General features: G+C 44.3%; 1 protein-coding gene across 1 annotated transcript in view; it reads left to right on the top strand.

Moving 5' to 3' along the window:
* LOC126278888 (potassium channel subfamily K member 13-like) overlaps positions 1-27,989 on the top strand; it is a 413,218-nt gene that overhangs the window by 351,723 nt on the left and 33,506 nt on the right. The gene's annotated exons all lie outside the window — the stretch shown is intronic.

Genomic DNA, 27,989 nt, shown 5'->3' with positions numbered 1-27,989 from the left:
GCTCTCTGCCATCAAGTTACATGCACCGTTACTATTCCATCAACACGGGAAGTTATTTGAGGGTAGTATGGAATACTGAACGGGAATTCCGTCCTTATGATCAGGGTTCCGAAGTTGGGACCCTCAGATTCCCAACTAAGTGGGGCTAAGAGGGAACTGAGTAAATTTTTAGCTTATGCCTTTCGACGTGGTCGTTTATAGACTAGTGTCATTACCTCGAATTAATGCATTTACCCTTCCCGATCATCCATGAAAGTCTGTAACACCATACGGCGTCACGCTGTATGTGAGGGCTGCTGCGAAAATTCCATAGCCCACGCGACTTCGAGCTGTGCAACAGTTCGACGCTCTCGACCTGCTTATACAGTGGAAGATCTTTCAATTTTTGTCTTGAATGTTATCTCAGAAAACTCAAGGAAACTGCAAAGTGATACCCTTGGATAATGTCGCCAGACACTTTATACTGAGTAGCACTTTGCATATAAAAACAGAGAGAAATGTTACACAAATTTTTAAATTTAACCTGTGAGTGCATAGCAAGTTATGATTCCAATATTGATACCATGAAAAATATTCCTCTTTGCATGAAAATTGACCTAAAACTGAACAGCCCGTGAAACGTTCGGTAGTGAAGCAACTTTCATAGCGCAAAAGACCTACAAAGGGGTCCTTGAACATAAACTACAAGAAGATGTATCTTCTAATTTCTAAAATAACTGATCAGTGTCAGCGTATCCTTATATGAAAGATAAGTGCAATGCAGATGTGAAAGAATATGCTTTATGTGACTTGCACTTAGATTAGTTAACTGAAAATGACATATAAATGAAGAAAATTATGTGGCGTCTGTAGGCAAAACCTAGAAAAGTTTCCCTGCTAAAGACAGTTCAGTTGAAATATATTTCAAATAAGTAGATGTTTTCATTTCATCAATAAAACTGAAAAGAGCACATCAGCAAATAAGCGTTAAGATAAAGTATGAGAAAATGACTCCGTTAGTAAAATAATTCATAATCTCATTATTCGGAAAGTAGAAACAATAGCTCTTCCATAACAAATGCAAATGTCCACTTACGACCATGTGCTCTTACAGAACGACGCATCTACAAAAGACAGAAAAATAGTGCCATACTTACGAGGATCAACATAGTATTGTTTAAAGAGTTTGGAATCCCTATGAGCTCGGAGAACTTGATGAAAACTAGAGATTGATCCTCACGTGTTCTAACAAAGACGAGCGATTGCACATGGCGGCCACTGAGTGACGCGCGTTTCTTCGGCTCGCGAGTTTTTCCGCTCATTGAAGGTGTTACAGAGAAGTGCGACAGTCCACAACGTGTGCATCTGACTAAACAAGTGTTACTTGCCGTGGTGTATTGTTCTCCGTCGATTACCACAAGTGATAAGTGATAAGTGAGTGAAAAATGGGAAGAGCACGAGTAAGCGGCAGCAGGCGAGGCTACAGGGGCGCAGGCAGCGCGGGCGCCCGGTCTCCGGCGGCAGGTGAGGCCCCGCTTCCCGACATCGGGGAGCTCGTCCGGTCCCAGGTGAGTGCGGCGCTGCACAGCAAAGACACGCTAGACGTAATCGTCCAATCCATCACGGACTCTGTGACGGCCGCGGTCATGGACAAACTGCAAGAGTCTGTCGGGCGCAACAGCACCGAAATCCAGTCTCTTAGAAAGTCCTTGGCCGCACAAGAGAAAAAAGCCGCCGAGCTAGAAGCTAAACTGTGTGCTGCCACCGATGAAATTGAGCAGTATCAGCGAAGGAACAGCTTGCGCTTGTTCGGGGTAGCTGAAAACGATCGCGAAAACACCGACGACCTGGCCATTAGCCTCGTGCGTGAGAAACTTGGCGTGCAGATCGACGTGGCCGATATTGACAGAAGCCACCGTGTTGGGCGCAGGATACCAGGCGCCACGAAACCCAGGCCTATAATAATTAAATTTGTGTCGTACCGGAAAAGAGCTGAAGTGTTTGCTCAGAAAAGAAAACTCGCCAAGAGTGGGGTTACCCTGAGGGAAGATCTGACGCGCGAAAGACTAAAAGTTTTGAACGCTGCGATCACACAGTTCGGCCTTCAAAATGTATGGACCCAGGACGGCAGGATCGTAGTCAAGACGGAAGGAGGGAGGAAAACGGTGACGAACATGTTCGAACTGAAAGACTGAGCGAAATCTCGCGAGACACAAAGTCTCATATTGTAATCTGTCTAATATAAGTTAATTTTTATTCTTTCTTTTCATGTTTTAGCTTAAATATAGCTCCGTTATTTCTATAAGTACCATAAGTACTCTATTTAAAATTAGTCAATTATTTCACATAAATATTGTTTCTTTATTTGTCTATCATAAGTGCTCATGTATACTCATATTGTCAGTTAAATGGGAATTAACATTCTCCATTAACAGGAATCTCCTTACAACCGCCTTTCTATATCTGTTATTTCCATCTTCGCCACTACCACTACTACTACTATTATCTTTTTCGTAACCACTACTGCCACTTTCCATCTTTCTTTTCGCTCCCTTCTCCGATACTTCCAGCGTGTTTTTCACCTTTAGTTCACAGACGCTTGAGTCAGTCGCGACCTTGGACACCTGTAAACATGTCTTCCCCCACAAAATCCAGCTTTTGTCCCTCTTCCGGCCAGCAGGTAAACGGAGCGCGCTCGGTCCTACAGGCGGCCACAATGGGACGGACCGGTTCCGGCGGCGGGCTCTTTGTGGCCCACGCGAACGCGCAGTCGCTAACGGCTCACTTCGACGAGTTCTGTGACCTGTTCTGCCAATCGCTGTTCCACATTATCCTCGTCTCTGAAACTTGGTTGAAACCAAACATTTCTTCCGACGCTATCCGAATCGCTGGTTACTCTCTCCTAAGGGCAGATCGTGAAACACGACGCGGGGGTGGTGTGGGTGCCTATGTTCGCTCTGATCTGACACCTACTGTACTATGCACATCGGATGCAAAGGGCGAAGGAAAAGCAGAGTTCTTGTTTTTCGAAATAAATACATCAAATCAGAAACTGCTAATTGGAGTAATCTATAAACCTCCAAACGTCGGTGCCATGTCCTCCTTTCAGTCTGCCCTGTCCTCACTCGTGACACAGTATGAACACATAATCATTATGGGCGACACAAACATCGACTTACAGTTAAAATCTCCCTCTGCCGAAAAACTAAGGCGACTGTTCCACTCCAATGATATGAGTTTAACACCACTGGACCCAATTCATCACACGCCACACAGCCACACACTCATAGATATAATAGCAACAAAGCGACCAGATAAAATAATCCGCGCCAATCAGACATCCGCTCCGGGACTCTCTGCTCATGACGTGATATTCTTAAATTACTCAGTGCATACTACCAAAGAAAAGTCTAACCTGGTAACCTACAGAAACTTAATAAATGTTAACCATGACGCTCTTCAAAAGGATTGCTCAGACATCCCTTGGCATGATATAAGCAATGAACCGACTTTAGACGGAAAAATTCGGCAATTATGTAGCAAAATTATTGCACTGTATGATAAACATGCTCCTCAACGCACTGTCAAGGTAAAGAGAGCTCCTGCTCCATGGCTCACCACTGCATTACGCCAGTTAATGAATAAACGTGATGCTGCACACAGGGCCTTCAAACGTAACCCAACTCCCGAGGTGTACGAAGCTTATAGGAAACTCCGAAACAGAACGAAGCAAAGCGTGAGAAATGCCAAAATCAGACATGCCCGCTCTGTCGTATGCGGCATATCAAAACCTGCTGCACTGTGGAAAAAGCTGCGCAGTTTCGGTATAGGGAAGCGAAGATATGACGCTGTTTATCAAGCGTCTGCAGAAGAATTAAACGATTTCTTCTCAACAGCTGTAATCTGCCACGCAGCGACAAATTACCAGCCCCAAGATATCAATCTCTTGAGAGACAAGTTTTTCCTAAAACATGTCACTACCGGCACAGTACACAAGGCAATTATGAGAATCTCTTCCGAGGCAGTAGGAAATGATGGAGTGAGCATTGGCATGATTAAAAACGTCGTAGCCACTATTATTCCAGTTATCACAGACATCTTCAACCTGTCTCTTGTCAGTAGTATATATCCTACTGAGTGGAAGCAAAGTTTAATCCAGCCTATACCCAAGACTGACAACCCTAAGTCGCCAGGTGACTACAGGCCGATCAGCATACTACCTGCAATATCTAAAGCCCTAGAATACATCGTCCATGAACAGCTGACGGATTACCTCAAAACTCATAACATCCATGACGAATATCAGTCAGGCTTTCGAAAGCACCATAGTACAGCAACTGCATTAATCAAAGTAACTGATGACATTAAACATGCTATGGACAGACGTGAAGCTACTATCCTAACACTGCTTGACTTTAGCAAGGCTTTTGACACAGTTGACTTCGATATATTACTAATTAAAATGAAACAGCTGAATTTCTCAATCAGCGCAATACACTGGTTCGACAGCTACCTCAAAAACAGAAGTCAACAAGTCGTTTGTGGGTCGGAAAAGTCATCATGGAAAAGCGTGCACTCTGGAGTTCCCCAAGGCTCCGTCCTTGGTCCACTACTCTTCTCACTGTATATTAATGATATTTCTTCAGTGATTCACTCCTGCAGCTACCATCTATATGCTGACGACATCCAACTGTACATAAGTGCAAGCCCCAAAAACATTGCTGGCGCAGTAGCGAGTATGAACGCAGATCTTTGCTCTGTTTCTCGATGGGCACAGAACCTAGGTCTGAAACTAAACCCCAAGAAATCCCAGGTCACACTTATATCTCATCCAAAGTTAATCAGCCGGTACTTTCGCGAAACGGTCCCTAAAATACTCCTCAATGGTACCCAACTACCATACCAAAAAACAGTAAAAGACCTTGGAATAATCTTGGATGAACACCTAAACTGGGAAGAACAAACAGTCACAGCTTGCCGGAAATCGCTCTCCTCCCTACATGCAATTCAAAAATTTAGAAAAATATTTCCAACCCATGTTAAACAAAAATTAGTCCAAACACTAGTCTTGCCTAATCTTTACTACTGCGATGTAGTTCAACACGGCACAAATAGTGAAAATTCTAGATGCCTCGAGCTAGTGATGAATGCTTGCGTCAGATACGTGTGCAATATTCGCTTGTATGATCATATCAGTCCTTCATACTCCCAGCTAGGTTGGATACGCCTACATAAGGCACGCGATCTCCACACGATGTGCTTACTTCATCGATTTCTTAGCCACTGGTCCCCTCAATACTTATCTTCTCACATTAAACATCTATCATCATTCCACAATCGCAATACCAGATCGGATACGTCTATCATCTTGGCTGTACCTTTACATAACACAAAATCTTTCTCCGTGTCATTCTCCATCTCAGCCATACGACTATGGAACGCACTCCCCTGTGATCTGCGTCTTATCCAGAACTACTCAACATTCAAGAGGGAACTCAAAATTTACATATTAGGGACGGTATAGCCACCATTGTTGTGCCCCTAACATCTCTTTCTTTCTTCTCTCCATCACGGCTTCGAATTTTACCATTCTTTTTCTCTTCCTCAAACCTATCTACCTCTTATATATCTCTTTCACCCCATTCTATCGTCTTATGTCTCTGCTCGATGAGAATAACTCACAAGCTGCAAGAATATAACGAGAAAATTCCCAACTAACTGACATTCACAAAAGAAATGTATGTTTACTTTCATATACTTAGTCACTATTATTATTATTATTATTATTATTATTATTATTATTATTATCATTATTATCGTTGATTGTTATAATTATTTTTATTGTTATAACTATCATTGTACTACTGTTATAATCTCAAATTTTTTTCATTTGACATCAAAACTGCATAATACGTTAAATGTTCTTAATGTTATTTAGTAACTGTAACTCGTTCAATCTGAGTATGCCTGGTTAGGTGTAAGAGAGGGCCTAAAGGCCCTAATCTTGCCAGGTAAAATAAATGCATAAATAAATAAATAAATAAATAATATTCTTAGTGAGATGAGCATAATAAACAGAGCACATGAGAGGTAAGTTTTACCCGGATAAGAAGAAGGTGTTCGCTTCCGGCGCTAAGGTAACTCTACAAGCAGAGAGGTGGCGAATAGGCTCTACAATTAAAATGAAACAGTGTATAAATAGAGGTGAATTACAAAACGGTTTTTGATACCACAAAGAAACCTGGAAGCCGATCTGATACGTCCACATCTCCCTGTGTCCTGCAGTGCGTTCCTTTCTTCTTGCAATATCGGCAATCTCCAGACCATGCTATTTCAACTTCACTTTTCCTTTTTTTCAACCTGGTGCCTTAAGTGTAACTCAATGTTCCCGCATTCTTTTCCTGTGCTGTTTCTACAACGCTTGAGACCACGTTCTGCAGGTTTTTAGTTTTATTTTAGTTTCTTGGAAGCCATGGTGCTTCTGGAGTTTCTTCTTGACCAGGATGCTTTTGTTGATATCCTCCAGTGGTACCCCCAGTTCATGCAGATCTCTGTCCACTTTGGTGAATCAGTGCGCTTAACATTTTTTTATTTGGCATTTGTCAGGAAAAATACACAGGTCAAAATAGTTTTTCATCAGCCTGGTTCCCAGAACTTTTCAAGATGGACGTCACAGACACAGTCCCTTTGACTGTTCAGAGATGTCGCTAAACCCGCCAAAAGATGCAAACAACCATGCATGAGCACCGCCTATTAGGCGGAGGGGGTCCGGAAGGCGATCAGTTCCAGTCATTCCACCAAGAAGGAGGTACACGGCTCGTGTTGTCTGTAGTTCAACCACGCCTAGACGGTCAATGCATCGGGTTCGATAGCGGCCGCATTGTTATTTTGTGCCAGGAAGGGAAGGCAAGTGTCCAGGAGTCTCGGAGTGAACCAAAGCGATGTTGTTCGGGCATGGAGGAGATACGTAGAGACAGTAACTGTCCACGACATGCCTCGCTCAGGCCACCCAAGGGTTACTACTGCAGTGGATGACCACTACCAACGGATTATGGCTCGGAGGTACCGTGACAGTAACACAACAATTTTGAAAAATGCTTTTCATGCAGCCACAGGACGTCGTGTTACGACTCAAACTCTACGCAATAGGCTGCATAATGCGCAACTTCACTCCCGACCCGTTATTAGAGGTACCGATGTGTACAGCAATGTGGACCACCTCCTCTGAAGGTTTCGCAGTATGGTGGTACAACATGCAATGTGAGGTTTTCATGAGCAATAAAACGGACGGAAATGATGTTTATCTTGATCTTTATTCAGATTTCCTGTACAGATTTCGGAAATCGAGATGATGCAAAAAATTTTTTGATGCATGTTCTATACAGCCACACAAATTACAATACATTTTAAGTAATTGTTACGAATCGAGCAAATGACGAAGGTAGACGTACTCCAGCTTTCTGCAAGTCTTCCGCAGAAACCTATCTGTGAACTCTGCGTATAGATGGATCCGAGAAAAAATGGTTCAGACTAGCACAGGAGACAATCTCACATTCAGAATAAGGAAAAGTCAAGATTCGTCATGCGTAAAGACGTACTGAGAACTGTCAACGATTATACCGCCTCTGAAAGACAGTGCGATTAGCCAACTTCACAAGGTTTGAAATGTCCATGATGGATATGTTAATAAGATTACATCGAATGAGTAGTCCTCGTTCCATGCCACTGAGGTCTCCTGACAGACCAATTCTGCGGTTGCTGGTTCTGTAATGAAAATGCACCCAGCATCCATTTATACTGGCGGGTCCGCCTCTCATGACATCTAGTGGCTAACTGCGCACTACATATACAAGCCAGTACTTTTGATCAGATTGTGTATTCTGTGTTAAACATAACTCGCAATTTTTGAATTCTTTGGAGTTTTCGAGACTTAGTTTTCATGCTACTTCATTCTCTGAAACGTAGCCTACAAATCTGGAATTAATGTATGTAGTAATACACTGACGCAAAAAAATCGCAACACCAAAATGTAATTAATGTAGAGTAATGAAATTCGCGAATACGTTTGTCTAAGTAACATATTTAAGTGATTAACATTGCAAGATGACAAGTCGCCCCTCCCCAAAAAAAATTCTGTAAGTCCCTCCAGATCCTCGAGCGTCATTCATTCCACCTCGCATTCCGTATTCGCCTCCCACCCCCCACGCGGGTACTCTACGACTGTATTCCTTTCTCCCATCTGCTCCTATTCCTCGAACATATTCGCATACTCTACACCTCTCGCTGCCTTGATCCCCCTCATCCTCTGGTTGCTCCTCTCCTCTACAACCCACACCACCTGCCACGCCTTCACTGTTGTGTTCCCCGTACCCTCCATCTCTACACCCTTCATCTCCTATCCCAAGGTGGCTTCTGTCGACTCTCCCTCCCAGATGATGCCCTCTCTCCCTCCATTTATCCCTCCTATCAACTCTGATCCTCACCACCCCTCCTTTCCTCTGTCGTTTCCTTGAGCTCCCTCTTCCCCCTTCCATCCTGTTTTTTCCCTGCCTACCCTCTCTCTGCGTCCCTTCTGTCCCCTGAGCCCTTTCTGCTCTCCCCTCCACTGCCTTTTTCACTCCTTCTCCTGTCTGCCCAGTCCCCCCTTTTCTATGTCCCCTCCCTCCATCGGCTCCCCCTTTTTTCTTTTCCTCTCTTGCCCCTTTTCCCCCTCAGAGGTCCAGGTTCTCCCCCCCCCCCCCCACATCTGCCGCTGTGACACTTGTATACTGCTGTTATAAGTCAGTGTTCAGTGTTGTGCGTCCCCTGTCAGTATTGCGAACAGCCACCATACTGTCACTAGTTCTGTTTTATCTTGTGCCAACAAAAACCACCATGTTTTTTAATTGTTCCCGTCTACTTCTACCGCGCAACGTCAACGTAGTGTTTATATATTTTAAATTCCACTACTTACCACCATTTTACAATTTTTTACAATGTTACCGTTTTATCACCTGTTTTTCTTGTTTGTTTCTATTCTCATTATGTTTTTTTAACTATTCTGCAGGCTGTAGAGCAGCATATTACGCTGCTGCCGGCTGAAATCTAATAAAGAAAAAAAAAAAAACAAGATGACAAGTTTTCCCCTCCTCTGCCTTCCCCACTCCTTCTCGCTTCCATGCTGCCCCACCTTTTTTTATGTGTCCTGTCCCTCCATCGACACTCTCCCTCTTTTTGTTTTTCCTTTCCTCTGCTCTCCTCTCCTATCCCTCCCCTTCCCTCTCCTCTCCTCCCCTCCCCTCCTTTATCCACCTCATCTGTCCAGGTCTCCCCTTCCCCCTGCCCCATCTGCCTTAGGCACTGGTGTGTTACCTTCATCTCTACTCTATAGTACAGTGTCTAAGTGAGTGTTCAGTGTTGTGCATGCCCTCTTCTCAAGTATTGCGAACAGCAACCATACTGTCGCTAGGTGTATTTTTTTTTATCTTTTGCACACAGAAACCAAACTGTCAGTGTGTTTTTAAATTGTGCTTATCTACTTACTGTGTGTCCTTATTAGCATCAACAACCTTATGTTTTTATATTTTCACCTCCACAACTTTCTGTCATTTACAGTTTTTAAAAAGTCACCATTTTATCGCCTGTTTTTTATTGTTTGTTATCTTCGCAATATGTTTTTTAATTCTTCTTTAAGCTGTGGAGCGGGACATTAAGCTGCTGCCAGCCCCATCCTCTCACCCCCCTTCCCCCCCTCCACTCACCTCTGCGGGAAGGACTGGGGGGGGGATCACAATTCAGCAAAGGAAAAAAACAAGATGACAGGTTAATTTAAGCACGGGTAAAGGCATTGTAAATGTGGAATGCTGGTACATGAGTAACTGGTGTAACCACCGGAATGTAGAATGCAACCATGCAAACGCGCATGAATTGCATTGTACAGACGCCCGATGTTAGTTTGTAGGATGGAGTTCCAAATGTATTGCACTTAGTCGATCAGTTCACAGATGGTCAATGCTGTTTGTGAATGACACATGAGTTGTCCAATGATGTTCCACATGTGCTCGAATGGAGACAGAACTTATGATTGAGCGGGCCAAGGCAACATACTGACACACTGTAAAGCATGTTGGATAACAACACGCAATATGCGGGCGAGCGTTATACTGTCGGGAAACAACCCCTGGAATGCTCTTTCATGAACGGCAGTACAACAAGTCGCATCACCAGGTTGACGTACAAATTTGCGCTCAGGGTGCATGGAATAGTAATCTGAGTGCTCCTTCTGTCATACGAAAACGCACACCAGACCGTAACACCACGTTTATATGCAGTGTCTCTCGCACGCAAATAGATGGGTTGCAGACCCTCAACTGACCTCCTTCTAATCAACACACGGCCATCACTGGCTCTGAGGCAGAACCAGCTTTCATCAGAAAACACAACAGACCTCCACCCTGCCCTCCAATGAGTTCCCGTTTGACATAACAAGTAGCGGTGGTTTGAGATCAGTGGAATGTACACTACAGAGCGTCTGGCTCTGAGTTGTCCTTGAAGTAAGTGATTTGTAACATTCCGTTGTGGTACTGTGGTGCCAACTCCTGCTCGAGTCGCTGCTGGAGATGTAGCACTATGCTCCAGAGCTATGCGCCCGACAAGATGGTCTTCCCTCTCGGTAGTGCAACGTGGCCGTCCGGGGCCCGGTCTTCTTGCGACTGTACATCCGCGTGACCACCGCTGCCAGCAGTTATGTACATTGGCTGCATTCCTGCCAAGACTTTCTGCAATATCGCAGGAGGAACATCCAACTTCTCGTAGCCATATTACAAGATTCTGTACAAAGTCAGGGATGTGTTGATATTGGCGCCTTTGTTTGCGTTAAAGGCATTCTTGGCTAACATCAACTCACCACGTCAGATCTCTAAGGTAATTAACAGTCACAACCATTACAGCGTGAATTTAAAGCAAATTTGATTTGCATCCTCATAATGTTGCTACTAGCGACAATCTTATGTGACTAGGGCGAGATTCCAATAGACATCATCTTTCAGATGTAGGTACTAACTTTCGTTTATGTCGCACAACGCTCTCTTGGTTGCAACTTTTTTGTTCTGTGTCTTTTATGTGGGGGGCCGCGTGGGATTAGCCGAGCGGTCATGGACTGTGCGGCTGGTCCCGGCGGAGGTTCGAGTCCTCCCTCGGGCATGGGTGTGTGTGTTTTCCTTAGGATAATTTAGGTTAAGTAGTGTGTAAGCTTAGTGACTGATGACCTTAGCAGTTAAGTCCCATAAGATTTCACACACATTTGAACATTTTTTTATATGGGGTAGAGTGATAGCCCGCATAAAACTTTTCCCCCACATTCCTCACCCCTTTTTCTTGGCTCCGCGCCTGTAACTCATTGATCGGTTTCTGCAGAACGCCTCCTTGCAAGAACGACAGCAGAGTGCAGGGTAGAGGCAGGCTCTTATCCGAGAACTGCCTCGGAAGGTCGGCAATTTCGCGGGCCGGTGGGCACGTCGCAAGGGAACACAGTGTCAGGTGCTACAACAGGCAGCACCATTAATGGCTCAGCTGGTGCCGAGCCCGGGATTTGTGGCCTTGTTACTCAGATTCACGCACTAGCGCAGAAATACGGCGAGAGGACTACCAATTTATTTCACTGGCTCTCACTTTAATGTGTCAGGTCCTGGCGTACACCATGTGCCGCTACTGCTGCGTGCTGACCCTCATCCCTTGCGCTTCTCCTTCATACATGAAGAGCCAAAGAAACCGGTACACCTGCCTTATATCGTGTAGGGCCCCCGCGAGCACGCAGGAGCTCTGCATCACGACCTGCCATGCACTCGAATAATGTCTTAATTAGTGCTGAAGGGAATTGCCACCATGAATGCTACTGGGCGGTCCATAAATCCATAAGAGTGTCGGGAGTGGAGATCTCGTCTGACCAGCACAGTCCAAGGCATCCCGTATTTGCTCAGTAATGTTCATATCTGGGTAGTTTGATGGCCAGCGGAAGTGTTTGAACTCAGAAGTGTGTTGCTGGAGCCACTCTGTAGTAATTCTCGACGTGGGGGTGTCACATTGTCCCGCTGGAATTGTCCAAGTCCGGCGGAATGAACAATGGAGATCAATGGACACAGCTAATGACAGAGGATACTTATGTATGTGTCGACTGTCAGAGTCGTATCTAGACGTATCAGGGAGTCCTATATCTCCAACTACAAAAGCTCCACGCCTTTACAGAGCCTCCACCAGCTCGAACAGTCCTTTGCTGACACGTGCGGTCCATGGATTCATGAGGTTGTCTCCATACCCGTACACGTCCATCAGCTCGATACAATTTGAAACGACTTGTCTGACCAGGCAACATTTTAGTCAACAATAGTCCAATGTCGGTGCTGACGGGCCCAAGTGAGCGGTAAAGCTTTGTGTCGTGCATCATCAAGGGCACACAAGTAACCTTCGACTCCGAAAGACCATATCGATGATGTTTCGTTGAATGGTCCGCACGCTGACACTTGCTGATGGCTCAACATCGAAATCTGCAGCCATCTGCGGAAGGGTTGCACTTCTGTCATGTTGAACAATTCTCTTCAGTCGTCGTTGGTCCCGTTCTTGCAAGTTCTTTTCCCGGCCGCAGCGATGTGGGAGATTTGATATCTTACCTGATTCCTGATATTGACGGTACACTCGTGAAATGGTCGTACGGGAAAATCCCCACTTCGTTGCTACCTCGGAGATACTGTGTCCCATCGCTCGTACACCGACTATAACACGATGTTCAAACACACTTAAAATCAAATATTCACGGTACACTCGTGAAATGGTGGTACGGGAAAATCTCCCACTTCATCGCTACCTCGGAGATGCTGTGTCCTATCGCTCGTGCACTGACTAAAACACCACGTTCAAACTCACTCAAATCTTGATAATCTACCACTGTGGCAGCAGTAACAGATCTAACAACTGCGCCGGACACTTGTCTCTTATAGGCATTGACGACCACAGCGTCGTGTTCTGCATGTTTACATGTCTGTATTTGAATATGCGTGCCTATACCAGTTTCTTTGGCAATTCAGTGCATAAAATGTTACATTTACTACTTATGTGTATATCATCTGACTTCTAGAACTCAATACTGTACTGATACCGACGAAAAATGAAGTGTTACACCATGAACATCTCGACCAAACGCCACCAGGGTGAGACTGATTGATTGAAATTTCATCCTAGTACTAGCGTACTATCCATATTTCTGGTAAACAAAAATAATTCATTGCTTACAATCGATGAGGAGTTTTTTAATTTGAAAATGTTTTAGTGTCTTCGCGGCATTGTTTTCTTATACTGTTAAAGCACCATGTCTCGTTACGGTTGTTTCCTACGACCATCTTTAGATCGTGGAAACCGCAAAAAACCGCGAATATGTAGTAAAAACTATCATAATTAGTTGTACTAGCGCAATAACGTTCACTGGTATAGTGAGACAACAAGGGTATGACGTTAGATATTTGTAAACTTAAATCCATCGTGAACAAGCAAAGTTGTGAACCATAATCTCGTAAATGAAAGCAATAAGTAAGGCAAATGACTAGTTGCAGTAGTAAAACCTGCACCAAAATACAATATTTTCAATTGTGCAGCAGGTGTTAGAACATTATATGCAACGGTTACATCAATTGTTAAGTGTTCCACAGCCTGGCTTATAAAGGAGTGATCCAGCTTGTCGTATAAAATACTCATCTTTATAATATTTGCATAAGTTGAGGAATAAAAGCCTGGAGCGGCACGTCAAAACTAACTCCATGGCAACGCCAAGGTGGTTCACTGATTTGTAAGCCAGGCTATCAAACAGCTGACAGTTCTTGTAACCTTCGCCTATACTGTTCTCATTATAAAACCTGCTAATTGCAGATAATGGACTTCTGATGCAATTTTGAATAATGCATCTGGCCATTCGCCTTCTTCATTACCGTCATCTTGCTAGATTATGGTTTACAATCCGGCTCGCTGACGATGAATTTTGTAACTACATAATGTTATAGTCCTGCTGGGTCACCTCCATGACTTCATTTAATGACGATAGTTTTTACTGCATATTCACCGCTTTTTTACGTTCTGAACTATTTGAAGACTGTTGTATGAAGCCACCGTAACTAATCATCGTGCTTTAACTGTCTAAGGAAAAAGTAGGTTGACTAAGCATTAAAAGTTTTTAGATAAAAAAAGTATTTATTTCATATATTACATTAAGACCTCGGCCTCCTGCCGGACAGTGTTAGGCCTCACTAGATGAAGAATTCTGTGCGTACAACACGGCTACTGGGTGTGCCTAACGTTTTCTGAAGCTCTTCAGGTGAGATTACAATATAGCATGCCCAGGGTATGAGAACGTGCTACGGACCAAATGGAGGTCGACTCGTTGCAATTAGAGAGATGGCAGAATCATACTGACAGACGGCACAGACTGTTCCCTGCATAGCAGTGACGGCAGCCCAGTGATGAATGGTTCAGATAGCTCTAAGCACTATGGGACTTAACACCTGAGGTCATCAGTCCCCTAGACTTAAAACTACTTAAACCTAACTAACCTAAGGACATGACACACATCCATGCCCGATGCAGGATTCGAACCACTGACCGTGGCAGCAACGCGGTTCCGGGCTGCATCACGTAGAACCACTCGGTCACAGCGGTCGTCCCCAGTGCTAACAAGGTGGACTCGGGACGAGAATGTACTAAGCAGAGCGGGCTCAGGTCATTCCAGACGGACTGCACCACGAGAAAACTGCAAGACTGTCCGAGTAATCCTGACGAACAGACGGGTAGCAACAGCTGAAATTCGGGCGGAGGTTACAGGCAGAGCGCCACAGCCCACCGTCGGGAACGGACCACTGGCAGCTGGGTTGAGGTGTAGGGTTTTCATGTGTAGTTTACTGCTGATACCATAAGAGATGCCCAGTAGAACGTTAATTTGTGAATTACCTGTGACTAATTTCTGCACTGGAATGAGCTCTGACGCAGAATCACCCTTAAGATACACTACTGAAATCTGTGCGCAACGAACGCAACGTGTATTAATATTTCGTGCCCCTAATAGTTAACCCTGAGTTGTAGTAAAACAGTGAGTAACATTAAATATCCGACAAACAGTACCAGATTTATGAATAAGGAATCTTCTCTACTGTAATGAAAATGGTAATTCACTGAAGCAATTCATTTACTGCGATAGAAACGAGCAAGGAATATGATGTTAGAAAATAATGATACAAAAGAAATACAGATCCAATGAAACATCTACAGATCTCAGTTATGTCAGTAGTAATGGTTCATTGCAGTGCTGGCATGAAGGACTGGAATTCTCTATACGATGTCTCCTTCTGTGAGTAGAAACGTTAACACTGACTATCTGTCTTACGTGACAGTCATTCTGAACCACTAAATCGTAAGGCCGTGCTACATGCATTAAGTGAACAACTGCTGACGCAGGTCAAAAGAATACGGTGCTGACGGTGTACAGCAAAAGAGGAACTTCCCTGTGTGGTGGAGATGCAAATGTGCTCACCATAAACGGCTATCATCGCGAGTGGGCTTTGTGCTCAGCTGTGCAAAAATCTCAAGTCCGCGACCCGGGCGCCCACACTCCAACTTTCGACTCCAACTCGATCTCCGACCTGGGCAAACTCTGTTATGTGTAGACTGTGTCATACACAAACTAAGTCTCACACTACCATAACCGCACAAACTCCCAAAGTCATCCACTTGTAGCAGCTCGAAAAAAACTCCAATTGACAACTGCATGTGACAGGATTTTCTCCACGCCAATCGTGTTATCAAAACTCCGTTCTCTTCCTCTCTCCAAAATATGGGCAAAAGTCCCTCATCCTACGGAGTGGCTTGCTACCAAAAGCTACTGATGCCCCGAGTACATCTTCAGATGTCAGCATATGATTTCCAATAATGATGCTCATTTTCAGAACATGTGGGGCATCACTTGGCCTGAAAACTAAAACTCTCAAAGAACGAACTATCAGGCACGAAGCGGTGCAGTACTACCTTTGACTATTTGGAGAAACCTTTTAAATTGCTATCAAATACGGTTCTATGAGAAAGGTTATCGGCCTTCCAGCCCGCAAATACCTGCTGATTTAGCAAAAGTTTTCTCTTCCGACGGGTAACAATTAAGAGAGGTGCTGGCCCGTCATGGGAGATGGCCTGAAAACTATGAACAGCACACCGGCTATCAATGGGAAGAATGCACCCTCGAGCGTTAACAGCGGTACACCACTGGTCGCTTGGCGACTCCCCATCGTTTCGGTTGTCGCACGAGCCTCGCCCATTGAATAAAACCGGCCATCAGCCAGCGTGCACTCCCTGCCATTCTACCTTCAATCAGCAACATCCGACGTCCACAATTTCAACCCTTTAAAGCGGTGATGTTACGAGCAGCACTTCTCACCCTACGTATCGGTAGCAAATCAGCTAACAAAATCTTAGCCAACAGAAGGAAAGACCCATCGCCTCCAATTAACCAGTGCAACTAGATGTCGAGGCTTGCAGTTCACCGTCATTGTCAACCCATTTCATTAAATGTCATGACAAAAACAAAAATGAAAGGAGAAAACCCCTCAGGATTTACCGTGTTTCAAACACAACACATAGGCAACAGAAACTTGCATGGTGTAGAGTCAGAGTCATCTGGAACACTGAGAGGCGTACTAAACTATGTTCAGCTTCTGTTTGTGGTGGCCATGTCGTCGTCACGGTGTCTGTATACCAACTGTTGAAAGGTTACTGAAAGCAGTGATTCTAGACACCCAAATCCCCCCCCCCCCCCCCCCATGTCCTGAAATGGTTGTATGGACAGGAATTGGATGTGACAACAGCACGAATCTGGTAGCTGTTAAAGGGAAACTGAATGCCTCCCAATGTGTGGCAAGAATGGAAAACGTTGTTGTATGCTTCGTGATCAGGGTACAAAATGGCATATTCCAACCGGATAATGCAAGCCCCCAGACTCCAGTTCTCGCCCCAAACGCATTATAAAAATGTACAGGTGCTTCATTGATCGACCCAGTCCCCTAATTTCTCATTCATTTGTCATCCTCAGTCTGGGATGCGATGGGAAGACGTGTACACCCATCCCACCCTCCACGCATCCATCTTCATTACTGACGCAGAGTGCGTTTCGGGCATGACAATAAATTTTCCAAGCCATCTGCTACCATACCACAACGAACAGAAGAATGAATTCGTGCGCATTGGGATCAGAACTCATAGCGATGCCGATGATGAACATCAGTTTCTAAAGCAACGAAAGTTTAAACATCTGATACCAGTTATGAAATAATTATCTTTACGAAGTTTGATAACTTTGACTGAATTGCTCTTATTATAGAAATTCAGGTTGTTCATAATACACCTATGAGGTGTCGAAGGAAAGTAATGAGAAAGACAACACTAGGAGTTATCTGGCAACGCTGTGTTGTTCTACTTGTGTCTACCGGTGTGTTCATCCCTTACAAATGCTCAGCCCGAGTTTCAGCTTCGTACAGCTATTTCGTGATTTCTGTGAGCGTCATCAATGAAGTTGTGTTTTTATTGTGTATTACGAAAACCAGAACTGCGGTATTTACAGCAACGTTATGATGGCAAGTTTTGTGTTAAACTCGGGAAATTCGTATGACCTTTGGAAAGTTGAAAAAGGCCATGGTTCACATTCCGTATCAAGAGCATAAGTTTTTCCGCTGGCACAAATAATTTTGGACGGCCGGGAATACATTGAAGATGAATCTCGATAGGGAGACCTTCAACCACAAAAACCGAAGAAAACCAGAACGTGTAAATTTTGAGCGAAGATTTGCACGTGCGAGAGATGTTTGCCAAAATCGTGCAGAAAAACCTAGAAGGACAATCGAAGAAACGCGTGAGGTGATCTTCTTAAAAGGCCTGGAAACGACCACGAATGGTTCAATCGTGCGATCACAAGTGATGACTCCTGGATTTTTAAGACAAGCGCAAAGAGAGGAGTGGCACGCTCGAGCGAAAAATCTGAAGGGAGCAAATCGAAGATCAAAACAATGCTGATATGCTTTTTTGACAGTAGATGTATCGTGTATAAAGAATTTGTTCCTCCTGGACAAATTGTCAACCGAGTCAACAAAGATGTTCTTGAAAGGCTCAGCGAAAGAGTGAATCGGGTGAGACCGGACATTTCAGACAAGAGCCCCATCTCACACGGCCACCCCCATCACGGAATTTTTGACCTCAAAAGGCATTCTTGTTATTGCCCAGCGCCCCTCCCCCCTCCTCCCCTCTTCAACTGATCTGAGTCCTTGTGACCTTTCTCTTTTCCCGGGACCGAAAAACGTTTTAAAAGAACGTCATTTTGGGACTCTGAAGGATATTCGGAAGAATGTGACCGACATGATATGAGATCAACGACTCCACCGGTTTATATCTGCCAAAACGGAACCACCTTGAAGGAGACAATACTGTTGTTTGAAACAATTAAAGCTTTGCTAGATAAAATTCAGTCTCATTACTTTTCTCACACACCTAGCATATCGTTCCATTAAAAGAATCGTAGCTTCAGAATGTCAGTGGATAAACAAGACATGCGTGTTAGCAATACAGCAATTACTTCGCCTTTGCGTGTTATTATTTACTGGAAGCTTCACCTAGAAACGTAGAATCGTTGTAGAAAATATGAAGACTGTCTGAGATTCATGGTTCACCATACAAGGTGTTTCAAAACGAACATACCAGTTTTAAGGCGTTACAGCATTTATTACGTTCAACTTACATTTGTAAATAACACACCAAATGAAAGAGCGACTCAAACAGTTATGTTTGTATACCTGCGCGCAATGGGGAGAGAATGGAATGACAAAGAGTGACTGAAAAACGTGTTGAACGAGAGACCATGAAGGCCCGAAGGTGCCGACTGGCCGCCGTGTCATCCTCAGCCCACGGGCGTTAGTGGATGCGGGTATGGAGAGGCATGTGATTAGCACACCGCTCTACCGGCTGCAGACCAGTTCCCGAGACCGGAGCCGGTACTTCTCAATCAAGTAGGTCCTCAGTTTGCTTTGTGCACCCCGCTTGCCAACAGCGCTCGGCAGACCGGATGATCACCCATCCAAGTGCTAGCCCAGCCCGACAGCGCTTAATTTCGGTGATTTGAGGGGAACCGGTGTTACCACTTCGGCAACGCCGTGGGCCCTTTCACGCTTAACCCCAAGAAATATCCCCGCGGTAAGTTTATGGGCATTTATTTTTCGTTGAATATACTGTAACACATGTTTCTTATCTTGATGGGTTACAGCTATGGCCCGTGCATCAATGGGAAGAAGCAGAACAACGCCATCTTTATTTGGGAGCAAGATGGTGCGCCGCCTCACTGGCATAACTCAGCAAGCGACTGGTTAAACGACGTTTTACCCGACCGCTGGATTGGGGGCAAGGGGCCTGTTGACACAGCATTTTGTGCATGACCTACACGTTCACACACGATCTGACGCGATAATTTGTCTGAGCCTCCCATAACAGCTGATCTATCCGACTTTAGAGCCAGTGTTATTGCAACAGTTACTCCTGACACATTGTCAATGTTTCGGAACAACGCGGCTATCGACTCGAGCCGGAGTGGCCGAACGGTTCTAGGCGCTACAGTCTGGAGCCGAGCGACCGCTACGGTTGCAGGTCCGTATCCTGCCTTGGGCATGGAGGTGTGGTCTCCTTCGGTTGGTTAGGTTTAATTAGTTCTAAGTTCTAGGCGATTGATGACGTCAGAAGTTAAGTTGCATAGTGCTCAGAGCCATTTGAACCTTTTTTTTATCGACTCGATGTGTGGTCGGTGTTCACACAGAATAATTGTAAGGAAATCTTTTTGTTTCCTCTTTCATGTAGCGTATTGTTTATAATTGTAAGGTGAATGTAATATGTGCTACAAAGCCTTAAAATTGTGCATTCATTTTGAAACACCCTGTATAACCTGAAGGCCCGCTTATTCACGAGACCTGACTGAACGCATGCAACTGAAATGGTTGTAAAAATCCGCCATCTTCGCTACTGCCCGTGTTTTGGGACTGGTTTATCACAAACTGCGTACACGTCGGCGTAATAGACACTCTAATGAAGTGAGAAACCCAATGACCTAGCTGACAATGGCCGAAATAAATTCCCGAAGATTATGGACAATAAGAAAAATTGCAACAATGGGAGTAATAAGTCAACTACTTTGCACCATGTCAACATGTTGCTCTATTGTCAGAGTCGTCATCACAATCGGCGGCATACTGCAGCATACACCCCCTCTCTAAAAGTTTATCATGCAATTCGGCCTGTATCTGTCCGCGGCTCGTGGTTTTGGGGTAGCGTTCTCGCTTCCCGCGCACGGGGTCCCGGTTTCGATTCCCGGCGGGGTCTGGGATTTTCTCTGCCTGGAGATGACTGGGTGTTGTGTTTCTTTCTTTATCATTTCATCCTCATTCACTCGCAAGTAGCCGTAGTGGCGTTAAAGAACTTGTGGAGCGGCCGAACCGACCCGCGAGGGGTCTCCCGGCCACCAATGCCATACGCTCATTGCCGTTTAAGATAGGAACCTTAGAGTCGGTGCTATATATCTGAGCGCACAAGTTACAGCCAGGCGCGGGCCTGTTGACAGTAAGTTACGCTTACCAGCGGTTGCGAATTAGAACGAAGGCCACAGGGCTGTCGAACCGCTGAGAAGAGTAAACGCAGCGGTTTCCATGGCGTAAGTTACAGGCAGTGTGTTATGAGTACATGGCTCAGAGTGGCACATTAGCATAACAGAGGCAGATAGCCACGTATTAACAGGTTTTAATAGGCTTTCAAGTGTGGCAGCTCTCCTGGGTGGCGGGGCGTGTCACAGCACCGGCTACATGCAGCAGCAGATGGGGCACCAGCGTTCCAGTCCACGGCAGGTCGCTGGATCGAACCTCAGCGACCAACACGAGGTACAGAGCCAACCAGCAGCGGGCCACTTGATGGCTCGCTATCGCGGACAGTCTTGTTGGCTCCCAACAAACGCCGGAGGCATCCAAAGGCGGGGGCCGTAGTTTTGGCTGTCGGATCGCAGGCGTTTGTTGTAGCCGTGATCTTAACCACGACGGCAAAGAAGCATGCAGCCCTGTGGCTCCCAGAGGAGTGGTACTGAGGCAATGGGACATAGGCCACTGAGTCACCTACTGGCACATCCAGACGTCATCAAAAGTCCACGGTCAAAAGTACACGGTCGGCATGCCACAGTACGTTTGCACAGGTCGCTGAGGTAGCCCTTCTGCGCCAACCTGTTTTGCAGACAGCTAAGTGGCGTCCTCGGCATCGTGGGACACTGTGATGGAGACAGAGAGGAACACGGCACTGTAGCTGGTAATAATAAATTACTTGAAGATCAAAGCTGAGTTATAATAAGGCCCATCCTGACAAAACTGTCAGGATGCCCCTTATGCACACCAACTACGTTTGACAGTGATGGCTACAATATCATTATCATCCCAAATCATCACCAACTCCCGTTGCGTCCACCTCGCTGTCTTCTCTTATTTCTCAGGTATCAGGAAGAATCGCCGTCCCATTTGGCAGAATGCTCTTTTCAGCTTCATTTCTCTTTGTGATCATAATTACGTTCTGTCTGTTCCATAACCCATTTCTTTGTTTTGGTAACTCTTTGTAGGCCGACGAGTAATGAATTTGTTGTGTTGCATTCCAGTTAAAGAGTCACATCTGTCCACCAACTGTCAAACATAGTAAGGTACGCCGATTGTAACTACGCTTTACGGACACTTCATAATGAGCATTTTTTTAGGCCTGTTCATGACACAGAAACATACCACAGCGTCTTTATCCTTACATTTATATTTTTTCTTTTCATCCAGTTGTTGTTTTCAGCTGATCTGTATATAATAATCTATTAAATGGTTCAATAGCGTCGCGAATAATACCCACTATTTACCTTTAGAAGCGTTGGCATTATTTTAATCTCACTGTTTTTTTAGAAATATTTTACAAGTTGCTTATTAATTTTTTCCGTTGCAAGCTGAAGTTTATAAATACAGGGTAAACCACATCTAGACTGACAAATTTTTCTGACGTTGCTGCGGGATACCATCTGAGTATTTTGGTGTAAGGGAGCAACGGTATGCGGCAACTCGGTACAGAGTAATGATGAAATTATGCTTTATGCATTGTTTTACCGTAATAGACCTTCTTTCTGTGAAAGTACCTTCACAACAATGAGAAACTACGATGTGGACTGCTGTAGCTGCGGGAATAGCTCAGCATAAGGTCGCTGTGCCGCTCTTCACTTGCATTCAGTGAACCCATAACACGACGAGCGTACCGGCCAACTCTTCATCAAACATGTCCACAGTACTGGTGTGTATCGCTGTTGATATGCAACTAACACTGCTAGAATATACATTAAAAAAAAAACGCAGCAGAACTGGCAGAAAAATTGAGGGCAAGAGTTAAAGAGGGCATCACCGTTGCCAATAGCAGGTACCCTCAGCAAATGTAAAGGAGACACACAGTGCATATCGTCGACACGACATTTGTACTGTTGTACGCTGTTTTCAGAAAGAACAAAAAACAAAAAGAGAGAGAAACTCAAAGCTAAATGAGTAAGAAACCAAACGAAAAATAATTATTTCGTACCGAGTCGCCGGCGACTGTGGGTCGCTATACCCAAATACTCAGATGGCATTCCTGAGAAACCTCTAAATCTGGTTGCCACTGCATCTTACCAGAAAATTTACGACTGGACAGTTGCCTCGTTATGAGATGATAAAAGAAATATGGATACACAGAAAAGCTAAAAAATTTCTGCAACAATTCGTTGTGTACGTTACGTGGACCAGTAGGGTTCAAACATGAATAATTGCGACAGCAACAACAACGTTATAATAATATGCGTTGGCCACGATTCGCTTTTTACTGAAACCCAGGCCAGGTGAAGAGGGCGCCGGTACAAGGGGACGGGACCGGAGGGGGCCTTCTAATCTCTCATGGAAAGGAGGAAAATGATAGTTTATCGTCTGGTGTTTTTATTTCAAGAAAACGATTTAAATCGGTGTTAACCAGGTTTTTATCAACGTCTGTAACTAAAACTGTTTTATAACAACGTACAAGTCGCCATTCGTCTTCCAAAACAGTAAAATTACTCTATACTCCCAGGTCTAAACCCCCTCCCACACCTCCCTCCCTGTCCCTGACCGCATGTAAAGCCGCTTCATGAAAAACTGTGTTCCAAAATCTACGTTTGAATACTTCTTTGTGACAGTGACTGAAACGTTACGATAATGTAACTTGAATTCATTGTCGCAGTCGGTAAGCAAGCGACAGTAAGTGCTACCTAATATATTCCAAAACTCCGTGCATAAAAGCTGGATTCTTCCAGGGCTCATCCCTCGGGATCTGTTGGTGACAGAATTGTAGGTTCACGAGTTCTGGCAAGGGAACATGTGCATACCCAACAGAAGAATCCTCTTAGTGCTACTATCCTACAGTGTAGACTGTAGGTTCAACGTATTAATGTTACACATTTCTTCCCCATTAGGCAAATGGAACAAATCGCTTGGTTCTTTTTTTCATTTGATGTTGTCTACGGAGGCACCGTTAGTGCATGGGCGGTTTCCTAGAAATTTTCAAAAAAAGATTTACCATTTTTCGTATTAAAATCGAGCTGTGGATAAAGATGGCTACCCACAGAAAATCGGTGAAATGTTTGCAACATGTTCCTAATATCACGATCTCGAACAGTCTTAAACATTTCTTGATATCTTCATCCACTTCAGGGATACAGAGCTACAAACTCACCTACTCCTACACGTAAAATGCGCACTACAATCTGGTATGATGCGAAATTTAGATAGTTAAAACTGCAAGAAACAGCTCACGTTTTAACCTTTTATTCTCTAGGCATTTATTTAAAAGAACTGTCTTTTTTTTAAATCTGTTTTGTAGTTATGGGCGGCTCCTTAGAAAATCCCAAAAAGGACTTATTACCATTTTTTCGTACCAAAACCGAGCCGCCGAATCCAAGAAGGCAATACACAGAAAGTGGCTGAAATATTTCGATATGTTCCTAAGATGCCGATCACTAAAAGCCTCTATAATTTTATCGACATCATTTTCCGTTTCCGAGATACTCATGTTCAAAGTTAGCTTACAAGTACACATAAAATAAGCACGTAAATTCTGCTGTGAGGCGAAATCTAAATAATAAGTAACCACAGAAAATTGCTCAAACTTTAACGTTGTATTTCTGTCTCTAGGCATATATCTAGAAGTACCGTCTCACCGTTTTAAAAAAATCAATATCTCTTATCGGGAAACAATGCAATATCCTGGTCTTTGGTTACCAAACCCGAACCTCAGATTTCAAGCTGCTATCCACGGAGTATGAGTGTTAATTTTACGATATATTCCTAAGATCCCAACCTCGAACAAGATTTTCTTGATATCTTTACCGGTTCCGAGATAAAGAAGTTCAATGTCATCATACGCACGTAAAATCCGGTATGAGGGGAGAACGTAGTTTATAAAGTGACGTAGCATGGTCACATGAACTGTAAAGTGTCTCTGTTATCATCAGAAGGTTTTCGGAAACTTGATGTTGTATTACTGGAACATATGCAAAACTGTTATGCACACAAAATCTAGTTGTAGGTGTAAAGTTTGTTTTATGGTATTTAAGTTGCACGTAAGTAAAACATCAAAATTTTACTCACCCATAAAGTTGTTTTCATATTAGTGACGAGCGCTGCTATGGTTGTGGAAAGAAGGGAACCAGCGGAAAAATCCTGCTATTGCTGTATATAGAAGGCGAAAATGCTTTTACGTAAAAGACTCTGAATGAAAAGTGGGGCCCAAGCTGCCTCATTCCATTTTCCGCAGCACCTACAAAACGTTTCTCAAAAAATTATTGCCGTGTAAACATATTCGCTCTTTTTGTGCTGAGAGAAAAGGAGACACGGGACAGAGACGGAAAGGTAATAAATACTACACGATAGTATATTGTGCTTCGTTTTAGAAAAAAGCGAAGGCGACAGTGGCAGTGGGAGTGATAGAGAGAGATTCAGTGGCAGTGGAACATAAAGGACTGTGACAGAACAGTGCTAGGAAAATTTTGGGGCACATAAATAAAATGTGGTTGACATCAGCTTCCGACTCAGGATCGCACTCACATGATGGTGAACTGTAAACGTTGATCCGATGTAGATGTTGTGGGAAAGAGGCATGATTGAAGTGGAGTCTTATGATGGTAGAAATCGTGGATCGGTCCAGATGTGTCCTCATGAACCACGGATGTGAAGGAATCCGAGGTTCTAGCACTGCGTCTTAACCGCCTTTTGTCTGTTGAGAAACGTTCCACATTCCCTGCCATTGTTGCCTTGCGTGATCCTTGACTTCACGTAAGTAGTCTGTATAAGGAAGGTGCAGATCCAGGACGGTGCCTAAGGTTGCCGCTTGTTTGGCTAATGCATCAACTTCATCATTATAGAGGATACCAGAGTGGGAAGGTACCCACAACAAATGCATCGTCCGGCCCGTGCGTGTGCTGCGAATATATTCAGATATCACATCCAAGCTATAACTGTTGGTTGTTTTGTTCCATCGACTGTACTAAATGTTTTTAAGAACGCTTTGCTAGTCAGATACTACCAATATCTTGGGGAAGTAAGTGCCAGAGACAAACTTAAGTGCTTCCAAAACCGCCACTGTCTCCGCCGTAAAAATAGAAGTGCACGTAGGTAGCTTGAAGGTTTTGCGGATCTGGATCTGAGGGCAGAAAAAAGCGCATCCTGTACACTATTCTTGCGGAATTTTGGAGCCATCGGTATGTACACAGAGAAAACCAGGCCATTGTGCTTGAACGAGACGATTGAAGCCAACGTTGACATTAGTACTCTCCAGCCAAGTCGTCCTTAAATAATGGACTGGGATCTGGGAGCAGAGAGTTTGAAGATCATATTCAAAAACAGGTAGATGTGCTGAACGTCGTATAGAATGTATGACAGGTGACCAAGTGTCAAAGCTGGCACAAACGGCTTGCACTTTATTCCATCTGTGGGATGCAATCCACAGTCGATAAATGCAGTCTCTACTTTGATAGACGGAACTGTCCATAATGGCCATGCCTTGAATGTAGAATTTGTCCGATAACAATTGGCGCCTAATGCTCAAGGTCATCTCCCCTGCTTCTATTAAAAGGCGTTGGTGGGCATCGATCGCATGGCTCCAAGACAGGTACGAATGGCTCTTTTAGTGAGTACCAGTGATAGTGAGGGCCATGGTCTATGACAATGGCAACGAGGAAGAGAGATATAGTGATGGAGGGAAGAGACAACAGCCATTGGAATGAAGTAAGAGAGAGCCACAGGGAGACAGTTAGAGGAGACAGCAGGAGTAGGACAGAACGAATGAGACTATCTCTGTCAAACAGGCGACTGTGCCGGTTAGAGAGACTCGAAGATATAATGACAATGAGTTGGTCTGAATGAGTGAGTGAGGCTGAGCAAGTGGGTATAGCGCCTTACAGCGATGGACTATTGGATGTGAGCGAATTATATTTAGGGGAGCTTGTAAGAGTGACAGGTGTGTTGCGTGTTACGAAGAGCGGAGTGCGAGCATATTCGCACGTGAAAATGGGTAGGAAAATTCTATAAGGTGTTGAGGAATCTAGAATGAGGCAGCTGGTATCCCATTTTTCAGAGTCTTTTAAAACGCCTGTTATACGCTCCGATAGGGGCATTTTTCCGCTGGTAATCCAATGCGCAACGCCAGTTGTCAGTGAAGAATCGTGCAACCACTGCACGCATATAAAATCATTCGCTTGTGTTCATTGACCATTTGCCAACATACACTCCTCTAACTGGCGCAGCTCACAAGTCATAATATCAAAATAGTACATTAAAATGCACCTGTGTGGTCCTTGCATTGAAGGACCCATACTGATGTATCTGCGTCGTAAATTGTGTCCGTGAATATGTGGAGATATAATGCAATTCATTTATGTTTTTGCTCTCTCTTTCTTACCCGTATAAATTATTAAAATACTGTGGTGTCAAGATCAACCTCATTACTTCGTTGCATTTCGTTTTATGCAGTTATGAGATAAGAGTTGTAGCATTCTACAAAAGACGACTAAAATTCGTCGTAAAAGCCTCCCGCCTCGCCGACGTAACTCACTCGCCCACCAACGAGCGCTTTTTGCGGAAGAAGCAGTGAATATCTCGAAATGAAAAGTCGTGTGTGCGCGCATTTATCTGCAGCGTGCAGTCGCGTTCTTTCATCAACTCGAGTTTTTCACAGCTTTCCCTTCGTGCTGTCCGTACGTCAGCTGAAAGCAAAGCCTCTCAAGCCTTCGCACCGGCATGGAACCTGTGTCTTCTTTACAGTAGGTAATACGTGTGTGCTGTGGCGCTACACCACGCCACACAAGCTTTTAGATATTTCTATTATTACTGTTTTTCATTGTGTTTCTCTTTGTCCCATCTGCAAGCTACAAACAAATATTCTTGTCACCGTATATATCTAAATTTACGTGTATGTTCCAGAAATTACAAAGCTGGCATGCGGCAGTGGATTCTTATTTCTTTTTATCGTCAGTCATCTGACTGTTTCGATGTAGCTCGCCATGGAATCCTCTCCTGTGTTTCCCTCCTCATCAAAGAGCAGCACCTACTACTAACGTGATTAATTATCTGTTGAATGTATACCGTTCTCTCTCTTTCCCTACAGTTTTTACTACAGCTCCCTCTAGTACCATGAAGTTTATACCCTCATGTCTTATCACACCTCGTCACATCCTGCTCCTTCTTCTTCCCTTATGTTTCTGTCGTCGGCGATTGCGCGGAAAACCTCGTCATTCCTTATTTACATCTGCATCATACTCCGCAAGCCACCTAACGGTATATGGCGGGGGGTACTTTCGGTACCACTATCTGATCTGTCCAGTCCTGTACCACGCCGAATAGCGAGTGGAAAGAATCATTCTCTGTAAG

This window comes from Schistocerca gregaria, chromosome 6, assembly GCF_023897955.1.
Source record: "Schistocerca gregaria isolate iqSchGreg1 chromosome 6, iqSchGreg1.2, whole genome shotgun sequence".
NCBI classification, from domain to species: domain Eukaryota; kingdom Metazoa; phylum Arthropoda; class Insecta; order Orthoptera; family Acrididae; genus Schistocerca; species Schistocerca gregaria.
This window is presented reverse-complemented; position numbering and strand designations above follow the sequence as displayed.